Source organism: Mauremys mutica, chromosome 4 (assembly GCF_020497125.1).
Source record: "Mauremys mutica isolate MM-2020 ecotype Southern chromosome 4, ASM2049712v1, whole genome shotgun sequence".
Classification (NCBI taxonomy): Eukaryota; Metazoa; Chordata; order Testudines; family Geoemydidae; genus Mauremys; species Mauremys mutica.
Window position 1 is genome coordinate 24,757,294 of NC_059075.1, and position 22,713 is coordinate 24,780,006.

The window sequence follows — 22,713 nt, forward strand, 5'->3', positions numbered from 1 at the left end:
GATACTTTCAAACATCAACAGAGATGGAATGCACTATTAAATACAGATGAATACAGGGAAGAATGATGATTGAGTTACATTTGTAACTATAACCATAAACCTGGACTGATATTATTTAATTTTAAGCAAAGATTATATATCACTCCAAAACAAAAGATTATGATCTATGGCTCTGTTTCAAAGTGATGCACAGAATGGAAAATAGAGACACAGCCTAGATCTTTGGCTATGGCCGAAGAGCACATAGGTTGGGAGGCAAGGAGAAGAGGAAGAGCGCAGGTGGTATGAAGCAATGTTTTCATTCCATTGAACCTGGGCCAGCCTGAGGGCTGAGCTAACGAATGCTAGCTCCAATGACGCCAAGGATCTGTTATGACCAGGGGCGGCTCTAGGAATTTCGCCGCCCCAAGCATGGTGGCACGCTGCGGGGGGTGCTCTGGCGGTCGCCGGTCCCGCGGCTCCGGTGGACCTCCCGCAGGCGTGCCTGCGGATGCTCCACCAAAGCCGTGGGACCAGCGGACCCTCCACAGGCACGCCTGCGGGAGGTCCACCAGAGCCGCCTGCTGCCCTCCCGGCGACAGGCAGAGCGCCCCCCGTGCATGCCGCCCCAAGCATGCGCTTGGCGCGCTGGGGTCTGGAGCCGGCCCTGATTATGACAGTTGGAGATTTCTGAGGTGTAGGACATCCCTAATCACACCTCCTCCCTCCCTCCCCCTGCAATTATGCTCCTATGGTGTAGGTCACTGGAAAATCTGTCTACAGGGGGGTCATTCTCCAAGGACCAGGTACACTGGCTTTAGGACTGTTTGCTCGGGTGCAGTGTCACCAAGGGGCCCTAATGTAGTTAAGCGTTGGGACCTCGGGATTTTATACACAGGACCTGTACATGTAGAAAGCTTGCAATATTTTGGTCAAAAGTTGTCAAGCATATGTAAGCTTTGTTAGCTGTGTTTGGTTTATTTAACTCATATGTTTGCATTTTAAATAATGTAAATAGGGTGACCAGATGTCCCAATTTTATAGGGACAGTCCAGATTTTTGGGTCTTTTTCTTATATAGGCTCCTATTACCCCACCACCCTGATTTTTCACACTTGCTGTGTGGTCACTCTAAATGTAACAGACATTATATTAAACAGACATCAGTGAAAAAGGATGGGAGTGCATTCTCAGTAGCAAGAACTTGTGCAATGAGACACGGGATAAAAGAAACTGGCCCTTTAAAGTCAGAATAGATCAAGAGTATGAATGCATGTATCCCGTGAGAACTTATTACCAACTTAGAGGACATCCAGAGACCTTCAGAAAGAAACAGGGCCCAGATGTGAGTTCTGATAGCATATCATTTCAACTGTAAATATACTGTTTATTATAGTGTTTACAGTGTAGCTGAGTAAAGTTTTTTATCTGATGTACCCAATTACCAACACTGGTTTATATTTATACAAAAGGGATTATATGACATGGTTGCCTGTGATAGCAAGGGACTGTACTTGATGGCTCAGAGGTCCTGTTCAGATCTATGTTCTTATGTTGTTAGACATAAGTATGCTTTATAAGGAATTATAAACTGGATTATAAACTAAATTAACTGTTAACACTCAGGAAAGGGATCTTGGAGTCATTGTGGATAGTGATCTGAAAATATCCACTCAATGTTCAGCGGCAATCAAAAAAGCAAACAGAATGTTGGGAATCATTAGGAAAGGATAGATAATAAGATAGATTTATATAGAGGCAATATGATATTTTCTATGGCATGCCCACATCTTGAATACTGCGTGCAGATGAAGTCACCCCATCTAAAAAGATATACTGGAATTGGAAACGCGCAACAAAAATAATTATGGGTATGGAACAGCTTCCATATGAGAAATTAATAAGACTTTTCACCTTGGAAAAGAGACAACTAAGGGGGGGATATGATAGAGATCTATAAAATCATGACGGGTGTGGAGGCAGGGCCGGCTCCAGGCAACAGCTAAGCCAGAGCTTGCTTGGGGCGGCAGATTCTATGGGGCGGCATTCCGCCCAAAGCTAGGGCGGCACGTTGTTTCCTGCTCTGGCCGCCCTGTAGGGGGCGGCGGTGCGGAGGAGGGGAGCGCCCTGCAGCAAACTCGGCAGGGCAGCCCGCGTCCTTCCCTCCCCGCGACCGGAGCAGCGCGGAGCCCTCCCGGCAGGCGGTGCGGTGATCGGGGCCACGGGGTGAGCGCCCCGCTGAAGCCCTGGCCGCCCCCTTCTCTCTCTGCCCCCCCCTCCCTCCCCATTAGACCAGGCGCGCACTCTGCAGCACAGGGAGTCCCCTGGCTCCAGCCGTCCTGCAGGGTTTTGTTTTGTTTTGTTTTTTCCCCTGCTTTGCCGGCCGCGCCGTTCCCCCCCACACCCCACTTTGCCACTCCAGCCGCTCCGCAGGTTGTTGTTTTTTTCACCTGCTTTGCGGCTCCAGCCGTGCAGTGTTTTTTGTTTTTTTCCCACCCTGCTTTACCGCTCCGGCTGTGCTGCAGTTTTCTTTTTTTCCCCCTGCTTTGCCGTTTCAGCCACGCCGTTTTTTTGTCCCCCCCACACCCTGCTTTACCGCTCCGGCCGCACTGTGGTTTTTTGTTGTTGTTTTTTTTTTCCCCCTGCTTTGCCGCTCCGGCTTTGCTGCATTTTCCCCCGCCCCACTTTGCCGTTCCAGACGTGCTATTTTTTTGTTCCCCCCACCCCGCTTTGCCGCTCTGGCCGCGCTGTTGTTTTTTTCCCACCCTGCTTTACCGCTCCGGCTGTGCTGCAGTTTTCTTTTTTTCCCCCTGCTTTGCCGTTTCAGCCACGCCGTTTTTTTGTCCCCCCCTACACCCTGCTTTACCGCTCCGGCCGCACTGTGGTTTTTTGTTGTTGTTTTTTTTTTCCCCTGCTTTGCCGCTCCGGCGGACCCCCTCCCCTTCTTTTTTTTTGCTTGGGGCGGCAAAAAAGCCAGAGCCAGCCCTGTGTGGAGGAAGTAAATAAGGAAGTATTTCTCATACTCTCTCATAGTATTATACATATCTCATAATGCAAAAACTAGGGGTCATCAAATGAAATTAATAGGCAGCAGGCTTAAAACAAATAGAAGGAAGTATTTCTTGACACAATGCAGAGTCAACCTGTGGAACTCTTTGCTAGAGGATGTTGTGAAGGCCAAGACCATAACAGGGTTTCAAAACAAAACAAACAAAAACCAAAACCCACCCTAGATAAATTCATGGAGGATAGGCCCAGAATGGTCAGGGATGGTGTCCCTAACCTCCGTTTGCCAGAAGCTGGGAATGGGTGACAGGGGATGCATCACTTAATGATTGCAGAGTCTTTTAATGTTGGAAGACAGATCCCTGGGCTAGATGGACCTTTGGTCTGACCCAGTATGGCCATTCCTATGTTCTTATGAGTACTATGTCCAGTGTTGGGCACCACATCTCAGGAAGAATGAGGACAAATTGGAGAAAGTCCAGAGGAGATCAACACAAATTATTAAAGGTCTAGAAAACACGGCCTATGGGGAAAGATTGAAAAATTGGGTTTGTTTAGTCTGGAGTAGAGAAAATTGAAGGAGACATGATATCAGTCTTCAAGTAAGTAAAAGGACTTTATAAAGAGGAAGGTGATAAATTATTGTCCTTATCTGTTGAGGACAACACAAGTAATGGGTTTAAATTGCAGCAAAGACAGTGTAGGTTGGACATTAGGAAAAACTTCCTAACTGTCAGGGTAGTTAAGCACTGGAACAAATTGCCCATGGAGACTGTGGAATCTCCATCATTGGAGGTTTTTAAGAACAAGTTAGACAAACACCTGTCAGAGATGGTCTTCTAGATAATACTTAGTCCTGCCTCAGTGCAGGAGACTGGACTAGATCACCTGCTTAGGTCTCTTGCAGTCCTACATTTCTATGTTTCTATGTGCTATTTAAGTAAATAAAAATCACATAGTTCTGATTATATTACATGGCTACTTCATTTCCTGAAGAGTCTTTGGTAAGGGACTTTGTCAAAGACTTTCTGAAGAAAATCTAAGTATACTATATGCTCTGGATCATCCTTGTCCACATGCTTATTAACTTTCTCAATTAATTTGCAATTAAAAATAATCTGCAATGGAGTTTAAAAACAAACTAATAAATAAAAATATGAAACTTTTCTATTGGTCTTAGGTTATTTTTTTTTACAAAATCTGAACTTGGGGCCAAGTTTGACCTGACAGTGACCCTGTAACTTTTAGTTTAGGAAGCTGTTTTCCAACAGTAGTAGGAGATTTGCATCTTGTTCAGTTCAAGAAAGTCTAAAAGACTGCACTTCAAGTTTCATAAAACACAAAATAACCAGTGTTCTTTTCATTTCACAGACTTTCAATCCATATTTCCCTCCCATAAAAGTGCTTATTTCCTTTGACCAACTTGTTAGCCTGAGCTAGTCACCGTATGTTATGATGGTTAAGCTTTACCAACTCCTTATGAATAAGAATTATGATGTTAGTCACACATTAAATGGATGAAAGAAAGGTTCTATAAATGGTCACTGTCTCCATTGCTCTTTGATCTTTCTGTAGCATGGCCAACATGTCTCCCTTTATGTTCCAGAACAGGGTGATTTAAAAGTTGCCTTTGAGCAGTTCAGCATTAGTCTTGCATTAGACAGGAGATATTCCCACTACAGCCGTGTGTGTGAGATTTGATGTCAACCTTTATATCATGAATTGCTTTCATCCAGCTCAGGGCAGCAGGCTTTTAAATATCATCCATCAACTCTGTGTGCCACCTGTGAGACACTGTTTTCAGCAATTCCTCAGAAAAGAATGACCACTGTTATGTGCTAGGGTGACAGAAGAAGACTGATGTGAAAGCTGGATTTCACTTGATGAATTATGCTACTAAAGTAACATATGGACAGGCAAAGTCTAATGAAAACTAATGGCTTCATTAGTTGTCCAAACTTTTTGTACATTAACTATCTGTGTTGTATGTCAGGTTCACAGTTCAAAGTTAAAAAGCTTTGTAAGTAAAGGTTTGAAAGTGTCAGGCAATCAGCACTTACCAGGATCAGACCTATATCTAGCAATAATGCTACTGCTATATAATAATGTATTTCATCTATGTAGTGCTATTCATCCAAAGGATCTGAAAGCACTTATCTAGCTATAACAAATATCACTTCACCCACCATTGAAATTAAGACACATCTGGGTTGGAATGCAGAATGCTATGAGTAATAGAAGTGTCTTACTCTTATTTACTACTTTTTAACTGAAAATGACATTATCACCATACTTAAGGCCTAAACTCCCATTGATCCCAGTGGGCTTTGTTTCAGGCCCTTAGTGTTGAATTTGTTAAGAAAGTGTGTATGGCCACTGGACTACTGAGGGATTTAACCTATTTTAAAAAACAAACCCATTAGTTTAATTTTTAAATATTTGTAATGGTGTGTGCTGGAGCGCAGATTCATAACGGGCTTATTGTTCACCTGCACTTTCTCCATCGGTTTCTTGTATCCGCCTGTTGTCTTCTTCTGGCTTATACATGCATTATAAACTGTTTGTGGGCAGGGGCCGTCCTTTTATAGTTTGCTTAGAACATGGAGCTGGGGTCTTTAGGCACCACCACAGTACAAATAAATAACAATATTAATAATAGTGATTGTAGGAAGCTAGTGAAAAGTGCTGGCTTAACAGCCCTGGAGGCTGAAATCTTCTGTTTATCCTAAGGACAGTTATTGCATGGATAGTGCCAGGACAAGTTTCTCCCCTAGCTGTGTGCCCCAACCCTGACCTGAAAAGACACTTCCCCTCTCATGGGATGATAGAGTAATTACTCTACCTCCAAGACTATTCAATCACTGTCTTCTTGGATATGATTGCTAATTGGGGTGATATTGACATCTGTCCACCAGGAAACTGACCGAGGACACCAACTCATTTCATATTGCAACATAACAGCTTTCAGATGGTAATGACTTTCAGTCACTGCCAACCTTGCCTGGGTTTGAACCAGTAACTTAGACACAAGAGACGCCTCTCTTATTAGTACCAATCCCCTGAGCCAGCCAGTTCCCCAGCAGCAGATGTCTCATATGTGAGTGTCAAAACAGAGGCAGTTGTGTCTAAAAATATGGGCCGAATAAATGTTTGTAAAGTATTAGCTCCACAGCATTAAAAGTATGATATGGCACCCATTGACATAGCAAAGCTCCTATTGATTTTAGTGGATGAAGCATTTTAATATGTGGTACCATAAATCCAGAAGGTTATGATTCAAAACACTAAAATGCAAGTGAAATACTGGCTTTACACATCTCTGAGTAGACAATCCCTAAAGCCATTCTGGCTGCTTAATGCTGTTCTAACTGTCATGCAGTCAGAGAGGTACCTTTGTTTATGTCTCTTAAATACATATCATCCACCTGGGTTTCACTGAACAATTACACAATGCATTTTCAAATGGAAAGGTCACTTAGCTTATTTATTATATTAAGATCTTTAAGGAGGGCCAGTCAATGTAGCTGAGAAAGAGATATTGGGACAAATTATCTGCTGATGGGCAAAACACCATTAGTCAGGAGAGCTGCTCCCATTTACTCCAACAGAGATTTTGGCTCATCTTGTTTCCCCATGAGGCTCTGTCAGCGAAGCTAAAATGACACAGACGCTGCCGTCTAATGTAACTGATAAATACAGTATTGCAAAATAATCAGCTTCTGAGAAGATACATAAAAGGAATGAAATACCAGCAGCCAAGGACAGCTTGGGTTGGCACCTACTTGTCAGAAGCCCGATCCTGCTAACACTTACAGTTGTACAGGCTAGTCCTAGGAGATTTTTGCAGGAATAGTGTTTAAGAAAGCATGCTACCAAAATGGAAATTGAAATAAATCATTGCCTGGGAAGAGTATGTGTCCTCATAAAATAAAAAAAATAAAAAAATAAAAAAAACCCAAATAACTGGTAAGTCTTCAGAGCTCTGCTGATTAGAGAAAAGCCAATTGCAGTAAGAGTCTCACTGCCAATTAAGCACCTGCAGCATAGGAAACTGTATTGCCAAACAGGATGCTTTTCTGCTCTGTGGAACTGCTTGATAAGTGACAACACCCCAAGTTCTTGCCCTTGGTAGACAGGCTTTTGTATAGGGCAGCCAGTCATTTACGGGAGTCCCTGTGGCAGTAAAATGTTTGAATGAAAACCTGCTCCCACGCTGCAAGAAGCTTTTCCAGTTGGTCAGGTCAGGAGAGTTAAAAGAATAAAAGTGCAATTGTTTGCAGGAAGGGGAAGAAGGAAACCAATTTATCAACACTGTTTTAAACAGCTTAGCTCTCCTTTGCCACCAGTTACTCAGAGTGCATGCTGTCCACATGGAATATATTTTCTCCAGTGTTGTGAACCAGATTCTGATCTAATTTACACCGTTGTAAATCTGAGGTAATCCCACTGAAGTCACTAAAGAGGTGTAACTGGCCCTGTATCCTAAAGCATGAAAAGACTTCAGTGTGTGTTATTATTACAGTTATTTGCTTTGTAGTCTCATCTAGGACCCCAATCATCGATCAGGACCTCCCTGTACTTGGCACTGTACAAACACAGAAAAAACAAAACAAAAAAACCATGGTCCCTGCCGCTATTAGTTCATCTCTCTGGCATACCAAATTTATGCTGAGAATCTATCACTTCGGATCACCTATTTGAACCACATAACACCAACAGTAAGCCTACCGGGGCCAGCGCAACCCATTAGGCGACCTAGGCGGTTGCCTAGGGCACTAACATTTGGGGGGCAGCGACTGCATCTTCGGCCGCCCCAGTTGGGGGGCGGCATTTCGGGGGCGGGACCTTCCACTGCCTAGGACAGCAAAAAAGCTGGCGGAGCTCCTGAAGCCTATTGTACAGTAAACTGCATTATCTGCCATTTATCCAGTGATTTATTGTTGATAAAGGGGGAAACAACTGCTGATACTTTAACCACAAGATACTGAGCAGATAGTAAGGAGATAAATGCCCCTCCTGATTTTACAGATGCTGCAAAGAACCCTGCACTAAGGCTCACTCTCAATAAGTGTTCTCTTGCCATAAATAATGGCCAAGGTTTCCTAGTACAATTGTGTTAGAGCTTTGGGCCCTGTGTGCATTGGGATCAATGCAGGTTCCCTAATCGAGGCCTCGGTCTCCATGTGAAGAAGTCCTTCCAGGCCAGCCTCAGTAATAGATTCACAACTGAGGAGAGGTGATTTCTCTCAAGCACAGAAGATTGAACGAAACAGTAAAATGGAAGAGGAAGGACAATTCTAGAATTTTATCAGAAATAGTAACACATTAATGACTAGTCTGGGACTTGGGCTACCTTGAGCATTGGTCCAAGTATTGAAAAGCAAGCAAGTGCTGCACATCCATTTACTCCCTCTCCCTACCTCACCAGCAGGTAACAGGGTGTGTGTGGGAGGGAAAATCAGTAGCATTTTGACTCCACTCCTCCAACTCACCCATCATTGCATCTGAACTGGCACGGGGACAGGAGACTCATAATTTGTGACTGGTGTAAATTACTCTGCACTATTTTCTTTGAATTTCACTTCTTTGGGTGCTAATTTCATAATTACTACTGTGGAATGGTATATGTAATCGTTGGAGAAATGAGTGTCGCATTTAGTTCTGAAAGGGGTTAGTTCTGGTCTCATTCTCATCTGTTGTGGGAGTGGGTTCTATAGGCCAACCCAGCTCCTGGGGCAGTTCTGTCTCCCCCATTCATGAATCTCCCCCTAGTGATCCAAAGAGTTGAATGGAACATAGTTGCTGTGGAAGATCATGGTCATGAAGGAAGAGGTGATCTCTTCTCAGGTAGCTAGGACCAGTCCCTTGAAGGACTTTGACTACCTGGCCAGAGACCTTGAACTGTATTCTGGACTCCACAGCGAGCCAATGCAGACACCCAGAATTCTAGGGAAGACGTGTATTCGTGTGGACTTGTGTTGCTAAGCAGATAAGTGTTTAGTACCAAGAAGCTTTTCCAGGGTATGTAGCTTCATTCCTAGATACAATGATTGGAAATAATCAAGCCTGGAGTTCAGGACTGCATGGCTCATTGTGGGTGACTCTGGGCTGGATAAGATAAATCAGACTCTTTTGCCCAGTTGCACATTAGTGGGTGTTTTGCTGCATGAGTATTTGGACATCCAACTATAATGACGAGTCCAAAAGCTGTCCCTGCTCTTCAGGCACAGTGCTGGGCTTGATGTGTCTCCACAAGGCCTCCTACAGGGGTGGGCGCCACAGAGCCTCAAAAAAAAAGGCAAATTATTCAGTACAGAAACAACTCACATTTTTCTTGACACAAAAACTAATAGCTCAGAAACTTTCCTATTACAAAACACTCAAAACCAAGAACGTTAAAAATAGTACTGGATGGCTTAGGACATGTTAATGGATTAATGGGCCAGATCCTCTGCTGGTGTAATCAGTGTAACTTCATTAATGACACAACATTACACTGATTTACACCAGCTAAGGCTCTGGACCATAGGGTCTTTTACCTCTGGGTCATTTGTTTGAAGCTGGCTCAGCTTAGTAGCAGTCCAGTTCTGCCAATCAATAGTGACCTATAGGCCACAAGTGCACGGTGGTAAATGTATAACAGGCTGTTTGTGTCAGTCCACATCTTAGTAGGCAAGTGTTCAGAACACAAAAACAACTCACAGTTGGCACTAACTGGCATCCTTGCTGGCATTCCCAGCAGAGAGACAAAGGACTGAATGGGCACGGGGACTGAATCGCTTACCACCCTGGGTTGCTACCTACTTATGTCTGAATTGGGGCACACTGGTATGGATAAGCTTACACCGCTGCTGGCTTTACCCAACTTGTTTTGTGCCAAGAGGACTTTGGTTTCCAGGGCTGTCAATTTCAGAACCTTTCATGAGCATTAAATTCACTTTTAATTAGGGGGAGGAGGAGAATACATTAAATATATTCAAATTCACAGCCATGGTTGATCGATTAAGCCTGTTAAAATTCTGCACAACATCAAAATAAAAGCCTACAGCCTGGTTTAAAGTAATGTCTATGGAGAGGAAATCTAATTGTATCCAAAATGTAAATTCTACTAAGCTTGAAGTATGTCTGCTCTGCAAATGAAAGGGAGAGACTTATAATAAGATCACAAACACAGGAATCTTTGCTGCACTGACTGTTCAGTGCTAGAACAAGTCATGAAACTGACAGATTCTCTCCCAGCTGTTAAAACTATCATAACCCTAAGGCAGTTAATTCCACCCATTCAAAGTTTTACTTGCATGGCAACAATCAAATTGCCACAGATAATAATGTAAGAATAAGACATGGACACTGTTAGGAGCAGAGCATTTGAACCTTCTTTAGAAAAAACAATACAACAGAAAATGGTTGATGAATACAAAAGCAAGGCAAAGGAACTTGCTATCTTAAGGACAAAACCAAGCCAACCTGGCATTGTTCTAAACCACGGAGCGAGACAAGCTGTGCCAAACTGAATCATGCAAATGAGAAGCATGCAGGAAATTTAATAAAATGCATTGCCAGGCTAAAGAACAGAAGTTGTACTAACAGTCACATTGAACCTTGCAATAACAAACCTATTACCCAAATGCCACCTGGGGCTTCTCTTGGCTCAAATGTTGAAAGAGTGGAATTCGTTCTCCAATTTGTATTCAAACGGCATCGCCCTTTGTAACTGTATCCAAGTCCTATTGTGAATTTGACTCGTGTAGACACTATAGAAAATTTAACACAATCACCTGAAAACTAAGAATTGCTTGCTGTGGCTGCTGATCATAAATCAAATGAGGTAGATTTACTTAGTCAAGTAACTTAGTACATTTATACTAGAAAGGAGGCCTAAAATGAGCCATTCCAGCAATGTTCTGGTTTACACTCTCTCTGTCTACTTACTGTGCCCTTGGGAGCAGCAGGCAGCATGTTGACATTTACGAGGCTTCCATTCCCCTGATACCTCTCAAGTCTGCTGAGGCCCAAATGTCAGCCACAATGAGGGTCAAAGATCTAAAATGAGGGACACGAAGCAAAGAATAGTACATGAAGCTTTAAATGATACGGGATTAGTTTATTTAGCATTAACAAGAAAACATGAGCTGGAGCTGCTATATTCTGATCTGAATTTCAAACACTATACTCCGAAGGTGTTCAGGTCTGAGAATATTGATTCAGCTTATTGTAAACATTGGGACCAGTTGCAAAATTTGACTCTAGGTTAGAATTCTGAATGTCTTAGCATTCAGACGTGTTCTGATTCAACCCCATTTGTCTATAACCTCAGCTTCACGATTCAACATATTTTAACACGATTTAATCTACTCAAAGAGTATTATCAATAGTAGTTACCAGTGGCTCACTGTCGAATTGGAAGGACATATCTAGTGGGGTCTTGGAGGGGACTGTCCTGGGTCTAGTAATATTCAGCATTTTAATTAATGACTTGGATAAGGGAGTGGAGAGTATGATTATAAAAACTGCGGATGGCACCAAGCTGGGAGGGTTTGCAAGGATTTTGGAGGACAGGATTAGAATTCAAAATGACCTTGACAAATTGGAGAATTGGTCTGAAATCGACAAGATGAAATTCAATACAGACAAGTGCAAAATATACACTTAGGAAGGAAAAAATCAAATGCAAAAATACAAAATGGGGAATAGCTTAGAAAGGTAGTAGTATTGGTGAAAAGAATCTGGGATTTACAGTGGATCACAAAATTAATATGAGTCACCAATGTGATGCAGTTGCAAAAAAGGCTAATATTCTGGGCTGTATAACAGGAGTGTTGTATGTAAAACGCAGGCGGTAACTGTCCCACTCAACTTGGCCCAGGTGAGGCCTCAGCTGGAGTACTGTGTCCAGTGTGGAACGTCACACTTTAAGAAATATGTGGATAAATTGGAGAGAGTCCAGAGGAGAACAACAATTATGATAAAGGATTAGAAAACCTGATCTATGAGGAATGGTTAAAAACTGCATATTTTTAGTCTTGAAAAAAGAAGACTGAGGGGGAACTTGGTAACTGTCTTCAAATATGTTAAGGGATGCTATAAAGAAGATGGTGATCACTTGTTCTCCAGGTTCAGTGGAGGTAGGACAAGAAGTAATCTGCTAAATCTTCAACAAGGGTGATTTAGATTAGATATTAGGAAAAACTTTCTAACTACAAGGACAGTTAAGTACTGGAATAGGCTTCCAAGGGAGGTTGTGGAATCCCCATCATTGTGTAACCTGTTCTTTAAAAATCTCCAAACACAGGTCAGGGACAGTCTACATATACTTGGTCCTGTCTCAGTGTGGGGGGGCTGGACTAGAGGACCTCTCAAGGTCCCTTCTAGCCATACATTTCTATGATTCTTTGATTTCTGATGTCAATAATTATCAGGAATGAAAAGCAGGAAATACTCAAGGGTAACAGTAAATTTGGGTCTCGCATGAGGGACATCTCTCTTAATGAGGCCACAGCTGAGAGGTATGTGGCCCCTCTTAAAGAGTGGGGTGCTATTAAATTTGAATCTGCTCAAAACAGCAAAGCCAGCAGTGTGAGAATAAATGCTGAGAATGTATGTGGCAGTAAGACAATGTCATATGGAAACAACTCTATCATTTTCCAATTCCTGTATTAAGTTTTGTCCTGTATTTTTATTCCACTGATATCAGTTTGAAGCCATGCATGATAGTAACTATTTCTTATATAACACTTGTTATCAGTATATCTCAAAGTGCTTCTGTAAGCGGGCACAGACTCCTGCTCGTTATCCTTGGGAATTAGCTTCCAGCACCAAGAGAACCCTCTGCTGGCCAGTGATCCGCCTTACCACTGGCCCCCGTGTCCCTCCCAGGATCCTGGTGCCCCTTTAACTGGGTGCTACCCCCTGCCAGTATCCCCACCATTCTGGGTCTTCCCCTCCCAGGGGAACCCCCCATCCACTATCCCCACTTTGCCTCAGTATTGGCTACTGCCCAGTCTCCATCTAGCCCCCATTCACTGGGGCAGCCTGCAGTATAAGCCACTCATCACAGGCAAAGGGGGTCGGACCTGCTGCCTCTAGCTACCTATGGGCTGCCCCGTTGCAACCCTGCACCTATTCAGCCTATAGTCAGGCCTGCAGCCTGGGGCTTTCCAGGCCGGAGCTCCCAGCTCCTCTAGCCCTTCCCCAGCCCTGCTCCCAATCTAGGTGTCTTGCTTGGGTCCCTGCAGCCAGGCCCTTCTCCCTCTACAAGCAGAGGGAGACTGCCTGGGTGTCTGGCTCACAGCCTCTGATAGGGGCCAGCTGGGCCTGATTGGGGCATGGCCACAGCTGAGCCTACTTTCCCCAATCAGCCCAGACTTCTTGCCCCAGCCCCAGCCTTCTCCTGGGCTGTTTCAAGCCCCGCAGGGCAGGAGCGGGTAACCACCCTGCTACAGCTTCCCGTTCTTTTAATGTATTTATCGTCACAACATCTGTGAAGGAGGGAAGCGTTATTATCCTTATTTTACAGATAGCAAATGGCGGCACAGAGAGATTAAGTGATTTCCTCAAGGTCAAACAGGAAGAGTGCAGAACTGGGACATGGCAGAACTGAACCTGGGAACTCCAGGGGCTCAGCCAGTGGCCTACTCACTGGACCATCCTTTCCCTCTGGAATCTTTATCAATAATGACTTCTGATGGTGAAGCACAGGGAGAGATGCAGACAAAGCCACATAGAGGGTGATTCTTGTATGTGGTTTGCTCACACACCTAGTAAAGCCAATGGCAAAACTCACATTGACTTGGATTGTGCTGGATCAGGCCTTGTGAGCTGTGTCGGCCCTGTCTTGTGAAGTGCTGAGTGCATCTTAAGAGATGCTAAATGCCTTCATCTCTCACAGAAATCAGTGAGAGCTGAGTGCTCACTCCTCACAAGATACATTCATCCCCTTGCAGAATAGTACCCTGAGGTGTCACACACGCAGGGTGGACCAGATCATTTCCTCAGATACCTCCATCCCCCTGCTGTGAGTTATGCATGTATCTAAGGGCAGGGTTTGGCCTCAAGGGCATATGATGATGTCATGGCAACTAAAGGAGTGAAGCTTTGTGATCGCCTCAGAGCCCTGAGATGTAGGTAAACCTTATTTGTCATTTATTGTACATATTCGATGCATCACATAAGATTTTAAGAGAACATTTAAAAAATAATGTGATATTAACAATGTCCCTTTAGTCCCCTGCTAGGTTAGATAGGATTACAAATATCTGTAGAAGAGATATAAACCTTCATGTTTCTGGGCATAAGCCAACCAGTAACAGATGGTGGTTAAGAAGAAACTCACCCTTTGGGCAGGTTTCTTGCACAGTCTTTATAAGACTCTGGTACAGGCCACTGTTGGATACAGGAGGGTCTGATCCAGTCTGGCTACTTTTATATTCTTCTTTTTTGCTGATTTTTTGTAAATTCTGTAAGAGAAAAAAATATTTTTAGTTTTGTTTAAACATTTGATTTCAAGATCTTAATGGCACAGCTCATTGCTGGATTCTGCCAGATGAGGTGACTCAGCTAACGTTGCCTGTAGTTAATTTGTACACTGCAATCTTCTTGATAAAAATGTTATGAGCAGTTTGGGGATTTTCTCAACCCTTGAAAAATGGCTTTGATGTCACTGGCCTGAAATGCAGTCTTCTGATTACATATACCATGAAGTAGGAGTCACCCTCCCCGCATTTAGCTAGCAGTGAAATTCTTGCTATAACTGTTAAATATAAATATTCAGGGACAGATTCTGAGAAGTGCTGATTACCTGTAACTCCCAACTCTGCATGTGCCCAGAGCCTTTGAGGATTTAGATCCCACTTCCTATATTATTTTATGTATCTAAAGATTAATATAACAAAATCTTCAAAGAGTTGGTGAAAAAACCTACCCACTCACTAGAGGCGGTTGGAAAATTTCAATGAAAATGAAATTTTGATGAAAAATGTCCATGAAACTTACCACCACTTACCATGGTTAAAACTCTTAACACTTTTTAGTGAAACAAAAAAGAGAGCTATCTTGGAATTCCCCCCACAGCCCTGTTAAAGGTCCCTGGATCCAATCTGGGCCCAATAACGTTACTGAGAGAATGCAGGAAACTCTAGAAGAGGGCTTCTTGATTTTTTTTCAGAGTGTAGACCACATCTTAATAGAGAATTTGTCCAATGGACACCTTCCCTCCCATTCACCATTGCAAGAACCACAGAATTTGATCTACTATCTCAGGAAGTATTTATCTCAAATCTAACCAAAATGCTATATATACAATGGCATTTTTAGGACCTGACTTTTGGACTGATGAAGAGTTTACCTACAGTGGTCGATCACAATCTTAACTGTTCCCTTAATCTAAAGTAGGATATTTTTGTTTTGCTGGTGCATTTTATCAGTTTATTAGCTCCTGAATGATAAAGCAAATGGATGTTCTCACCTCTTACGATGAAACTCCCTATTGATGTCAGGTAGAATTTCACAAGCAGAATGAAGGAAATATTTGACCTAGTTATAATAGCTGAACTCAGTACTTACTTAGCTGCATATTCTGCCAGGATCTTGCCTTTATGTTGTATCTCAGCTAGAGGGGCTAATGGGATGACAGCCCCCTTTCATGGGGCTTTCCAGTGGATCTGGTCCTGATTATATAGTGGGTAACAAATAAAAGAAGAAAGAATTAAACACGACAGTGAGGTCTAAAATGCTCAAGCTCAAATTACTATTAAATTAGAGTTGGAGCAATGGACAAATCTCATTTGCACAAATTAGGAATGTAGCATAGTTTGTATTATCATGTAGCAGAAACTTTCACTGTCATAACCTGGATTGAGCATTTAAAATATTAATCAAAGATTAGTCCTTGGCGCTGATTTGTGAGAAAAGACTAATAGGGATGAAGATTTATAACTTGGGTAAGTGATTAATGGAGTTTAGTCTCTAAGGGTCACATCGTTAGCTGGTGTGAATTGGCGTAGCGCCACTGAGTTGAGGATCTGGCCCCTTCCATTAGATAGCAAAGGTTTCATTCTGATCCGGGTTTGTAGCATTAGGTAGTCTAGATAAGCAATCTTCAACCTGGCAGAGCAGGAGAGTCACTTTGTCAGCAAATGTATTCACAGGGAGTCACAAAGCAATGGAGTGATATCGGGGCACCCTGTTGCAATGCTTGTGTCATGATACTGCATCCTAAGATTTAATCAGCACACAGGATAGTCAGACACATCACAGTGCACTGTACCACGGTTATTTGGGAAAAGATTCACTACAAGTTCATCCGATACAATGGGTCAAATTCATCTTGGATGTAAGCAGGGACAAATACACTGACATCAATGTGCCAGAGGTGAGTTTGGTCTAATTTCTCCTCTCATTCCCCACTCCAGGCTGTTTGGAGGAATAGGAAGAGATGCTGGCAGCTCCAGTGCATGTGCTTAGTGCTTCTTGTGCTGCATGGTAAATGTGGAAAGCCATTTTTAGAGCCCCCCTGGGATCTCTGCCTCCTAAAACCTGACTCTGAGATACAGGTTTCCTGAGAGCCATAGACTCTCAGGGGGAAAAGCATTACCCTCGATCAGAGCGTTAGAAGTGTTTTTTGTAATACTGACTCAGCCCTGTAGAGGGAATGCTTTAGTAAGACTTAAGTGATGCGATGTGTAATTTCCAACACCAGGCACCAAATTCACCCCTGGCGTCACCCCCTCAATTCAATGGGGTGACACCTGGGATGAATTTGGCCTAGTAACTTTTTCCGAAAATTCTTGTTGTGTTACACGATGGCTTAATAAATTAATCCCCAAATAAAGTTAAAAAAGAAAAGTTATTTTAAATTCAGTGCAAGTGATAGGCTTTGATGCAGTATTACTTGGGCATAAAAAGCTCGTGATGACATGCATATTAAAAGGACTTTTCATTCACAGCTTGCTGAAGACCCTGAGGCTAAATGTAACAAATCAAATGTTTGGTGTGTTCTTTATGAATTCCTCCGAGTTTTCCATCTGAAATTGGCCTAGCAGAGCCATAATTCCAGCTGAACCACATAGAGGAACTAGCTTTGTTAGCTGGATGTAGAAAGCACAAGCCCTTCAAAAATATCCCAGGATGTGTGTTGTTTGTTGAGATAAAAGCAATAAACCTATTTGAATACCTTAACATGTATTGTTGATAATAATATCTTGCATTGATGTAGTCACTTCCCTCCAAAAATCGGACAGAGGTTCCAGACACGCCTCACAACATGATTCAGAATCAGTGACAAAATTGGGAAAAGAGGCAGGAGTCCTGACTCTGAGCCCTCTACCCTAAGTAGACAACATATTCCCTCAGCACCTTCCCAAGCTGACAATGCTTTCGTCTACTTAAAAAGCATTATGATACCCATGTTTAAAGAAAGACGTCTGGGTGAGAGTCCTCCCCACCAAATACAAGTCATTCATGTCTATTTTCTGCTAGTGGATGTCTGTATCCTTATATACTAAGTATTAATCATCACAATGATCTGTCTTCTTAGTGTATATTAATACTTTCACCCTTGGAGCTCTTTTGTCCACTAGGCTAATTCTTTGCAAAGCCAGCTCTAGAGCAGATTCATCCAGAGTTTCCTCCAGGGGAGAAAAAAAAAATCCAGAAAAAACAGCTTCTCTGGGGAACAAGGTCAACTCTGACGCCACAAAGTTAACTTCTGTGCTGCAAATCAAGGGCAGCCCTGGTAATATGCTGCCCAGTCCAGCCACGTCCAGATTGCATCACGCAATAATCACGGCCTTCTCCTCCTAGTGATGTTGTGGAACGACACCTCCAAACAACTCCCTCTGCCTTCACCCCTCCTTCCTCCTTTCCCTCCCAGAAAATTGGAGGTAATTTTACAAGTGAGGATGGAGCACGCCTGAAACAACAGAGCTGGGAGGGCCTGGGACAAGCACTTTTTACTTCCTATAAGAGAGGATGTGATTAAAGCCATGTAAATAAAGGGCTTGCCCCAGAAAACGTTCCGATGCCCGAGACATGAAGCAACCCAGAGATGTTACAAAACAAATCATTGTATTTGCATAGCAATGTGGGCCAGTGGACTGGGCAGCGGGGGACTTGGTTTCAATTCTCTGCTCTGCATTGAGTTGCTGGCCAAGTCACTTTGCCACTCTACACCTTGGATTCTCCGAAAGGGCAATGGTTTTACTCGCATGCTGAGATCTGCCAATGAAAAGCCACAGGAGTTAGACCAGTGTTGTTATTATTCATGCAAGAAGATGAGAAGCAAAGAGCGGTAAGGGAGACACTACCGCAGGCTAACTAAAAATAAAGGGCTAGCCTGAGCCTTTAGATTCAACCTGGAGTCAGGAGCAGCATATAGCTGAGCTGCTCCAGGAAGATCCCGTAAGCATTGTGCCTCAGTGATCCCCTATGGGACACATTTCTCCTGGAGCTCCTCTTTATAACTATGCAGTATCAGTTAATTACTAGATGCAGCCTACATACTCCCTCACCACATGCAGCCAATTGTGCTGACAGGCACATGGGGGCAAAGCCCTGGCTCCACCACTCTCCTGGCTCCCCTTTCTGATGGGGGAGCTGTATCAGACTCACAACTGCTGCTCTTCCCCAGATGTGGGTTCATCCTGCACAGCTGTGCAGGGGGATGTAATCTGACTCTCCTGCATGGCCATGTGGGATCCAGCCAGAATCTAGTTCCAAACCTTCAGGCATTCTACAATCCCACTCTTCATCAAGCTAGGGGTTATTTTATACTTAGTGTAATGATAAGATATGGCCTAGAACCTCTTATTTTTGAAATTGTATCTTCTTGACTACATTGCCATCCTGGCAATTAGCCAGGATGGGCAGGGATGGTGTCCCTAGCCTCTGTTTGCCAGAAACTGGGAATGGGCAACAGGGGATGAATCACGTGATGATTACCTGTTCTGTTCATTCTCTCTGGAGCACCTGGCATTGGCCACTGTTGGAAGACAGGATACTGGGCTGGATGGACTTTTGGTCTGACCCAGTATAGCCGTTCTTACGTGCTTATGTTGATCTTACACAATTGCTGTTTTGACAACATGAGTGCCTGCTTATGAACAATAATTGTACAGCAGGACACCCTAACATGAAACCAGTATGAGCTTGCTCCAGGCAAAGTGTAGGGCAGTGCTTGGATTTAGTCATTTGCCACTAGGGGATAAAATCCTTGTATTGGAGCCCAAGGTATCCTGCCACTTGGTGCAATCAGGTTACAACGTACAAGCCAGAAATTTTGTTCTTCAGAAGTAGATTGATCAGGTTAAATATCTAACACTGGGGACCACCTGCATATCCCACACTCGGAGATGTAGCAGGTGTCATCCATCTCAGACTGCTGTTATCCTACATTCTTTAGGAGCCAGGGATAAAAGTTAGCCTGGCTAAGAGATGGTTTAGCAGCATCGATGGAGAGGAATGTGTTCCACCAGAGGCAGGTAAATCCCTCTCTTCTGCTCCAGTGAGGAGTAGGGAATTGTCTTTACTTATAGAGGACATTGCCAGAGGCAGGAACCAATGATCCCAGACTAACTTACACCGAAAAATGTCCAAGAGGCTGCAAATTTATCGAATTAAACTTAACAATCTAACACCAAAGGGCAGCAACTGGAATTCCTTGGGCCATTGCTCTGTGACCATGCTCTCATGCATCAGATTTGAAGTTGCTTTTTGCCAGAAGGGCATCAAGGCCACAGGCCCTTACCAGCTTTCCAATGTGGCCAAAAGACTGAGAGTGCACAAAGTTAACCTGGAGGTCAAATGACTCATTGACTGAGGTTCCCTTTGGATAAGGAAGGTGATGATTTCCCAGTAGGGACATTCTAAGACAGCTTAAGGTCACAAAGGAAATGGCTGGCAGCACCACCACAACTAATTGTTGGTGCATTTTTCCTTTTACAACAGTACATGGCAAAAGCAGATTTAAAATTATGGGTGTAGAGAAGTGGTGTAGTCTAGAAGATAGGGCACAGCACTAAAAGTCGGGTGACCTATGTTCTCTCCCTGGCCACGGCTACTGACTTAATGCCCTGCTCTCTATGCCTCAATTTCTCCATCTGTAAATTGGTCTCGTAATACAATACTTACCCTCCTTTAAAATCTGTGGATGAGAAGTGACACATAAGTGCAAAGCATACTTATTTATTATCACGTAGCCTATATGAGATATCCTACAACCATCACAAAACTGCCTAGCACTTGCTTGGCACTATGCAAATATTACACCCCTCCCAGATATATTCAGCAGCTCTTCAATCAACGTAGTCCAATGACACCTCTGCAGCTCCCTACCCAGACCCTTCCCTCCTGTATTGCTGGAGTTTGCATCTCGCCTACTGTCCACCCTTTCTCCAGCAACATGGAGCTAACCCTTCCCTTACAGCAAGCCTGGGCCCTGTGCTGACCACTGCACTCTGTGCATGCGCCCAGCTTACCTGTTTTTCCTCATTCTCATGCTTGGGTTCAGGGACAATGGAAACGCCATTAGCAGGATGCTGAAAATTGTCAGGCCTAGCTATAGGGAAGACTCCAAGCCAAAGCTTGTTGCTCACTTGCCTTCCAAGGCTATTCTTGCTCCTCCGAAAGCACTCAATATATTGCAGCTAAGCAGTTCTGCTGTTACCGGCTATGACCAGCTTCTTCTTGGCTTCCAGCTCATTCTTCCTAACCAGCAGTATGTCAGGAATAGTGGGCTCTGTAGGAGAAAATGCCCTTTCTGTATTTTTCCCTTTAAAACTATGGACAATTAGGAATCGTGCAATTCAGTTGCTGCTGCAGACACTCATGAACATCCTCCATTGTTGGGGGATGTAGCTGAGCACCCCACAGGCTGTGGATGGAAAGAGGGTCCCTGTGAAGAGGTATGGCTATGAAAGGGGAAGGGATGTCTCTTCTGGTGCACAGCCAACTCCCCTACTGTAGCCTATTGGGTAGTGGGCTGAGAAGATGCAAACATCTGAGGCTGACCTAGCCCACTCCTTGCCCACTTGAGAAGCAGTCCAATCCAGTCCCCACACACTCTGCTATTTGGGCCACTGCTCTAGACAGCAGCTGAGTATGCCTACCAGTATTGCCAGATCCCTCTGGCCAGTACTGAGTAATCCTTCAGTAAAGGCTGGTCAAAGAAACGTCTAAGGTTAGCCAAAGGCCCTGTGTGCCACAAGTACTGGTCTCCCTTCCCCTCATTGTGGTGAGCGGTGTAGCAGCAGGAAGGGCCTTAGCTTGTATGGTAAGAAAACCCACCTCACCCTTGAGGCAGCCATAGTGGTGGTGTGATGGCCACAATCTTGGTTGACACACCAAGGATTGAACCAGGGGCCTCCAGAACTAAAAGCATAAACCATGATAGCTTGAGTTTACAAGCCAAGCCATACCAACTGGGGACTCTAACAGATCCCTATCCTGTGGAGAAGGCACTGAGGGCAATGTTTTACACGCTCACCAGTGAACTACTGTAGCTGAGGCTTAGGTCACAGGAGGCTGCTGCCCAGCTGCAGATAGAGGAGCAGCCGCAGGAGTGGGAATCAGAGGCCTGGCGGCACTAGGACATACACTGAAAACTGACTTGGTTCCAAAGCTGTATTGTGGTGTGGCCAAACGCTGACACAGACTGGGTCAGAGAAGGATGAAGGCTTTCTAGGGGGAGAGTGGCTGGAGAAGTGACCTTACTATCTAATGTAATGGGGCTGAGGAGGGGGCTGCATGTTACGTAACAGTGGGCTGGGCTGCACAGGCTAAGGGCTAGCAGAATGGAGGCTGTGAGAGGAGACTTACAGAGTAGAGTAGCCTCAGCTGCATGTGGGCAGGAGTTAGAGGAGGGGCTGCTTCCCCCTCTCTGGTTCCCAGAACTGGGAAATCTCTGCTGCTGGAATAAAGGGCACCTGACCTCCCTCCCCACATACCCCACCTGCTTCCCTGCTCTCTAGATACAATGCACCCATCCCTGTGATGTCACGGAGCCCTACAAAATGATAGAAAGCCACCCAAGTGATCTACCGCAGGACCTCAGCTTTGGTGGTGCCACTTTGGTAGGCGACCAAGACACACGTTTCAGATTGACCAGTGGAAATCCTCCAAACAACAAGCCATGGGTTGTTTTTGCAGCTGTTGTGACACTGCCTGCTTGTGCCAGCAATCCCGGGGTCAGCACCACGTTTCCCATTCACCGTGGTTACCGAGGCACCATCACAACAAAAGGAATATCCCCAGAACTGGGAAATCTCTGCTGCTGGAATAAAGGGCACCTGACCTCCCTCCCCACATACCCCACCTGCTTCCCTGCATCAAGAGGGGGGGAAGGGTTCTTACACCACATCCCTTGTCCCATATGGATCCTGGTAAGAAACGGGGATAAAACAAACCAATAATAAATAAATAAGAATGAACATCTCATCATGGAACCCAGGCAGCAAACCTAACGCACAAATAAACCGAATTCACCAGCAACTGCTGCGGAGAGAGCAAGAGAGGGGGCCATTTACAGACATACAATAAGGCAGCAGAGGCTCTGCATCCCCTGTGCTCCCTTCAGACACAGCCTGGCGGTGACACATGGCGGCTGGGTTAGCCCGAGAGACGCTGGCAAAGGCAGATCGCGGGGCACAGGCGCTCCTAGGCTGCGTGTGTGTGTCTGTGGCGCTGCTGGGGAGAGCGCGGCCCCTTTAAGAGCCGACGCTGCCCTACCTTTCCCTTT

The 22,713-nt window shown here is 44.3% G+C and overlaps 1 long non-coding RNA gene across 1 annotated transcript; it reads right to left on the bottom strand.

Annotated features, from left to right (window-relative positions):
* Nucleotides 1-7,224: 7,224 nt before the first annotated feature.
* Nucleotides 7,225-22,609, bottom strand: LOC123370388. Its single transcript, XR_006579398.1, has 4 exons — nt 22,510-22,609; nt 14,317-14,440; nt 10,917-11,027; nt 7,225-9,269 (listed from the first exon to the last, which is right to left on the bottom strand). It is a non-coding gene; the product is annotated as an uncharacterized LOC123370388 (long non-coding RNA).
* Nucleotides 22,610-22,713: the final 104 nt, after the last annotated feature.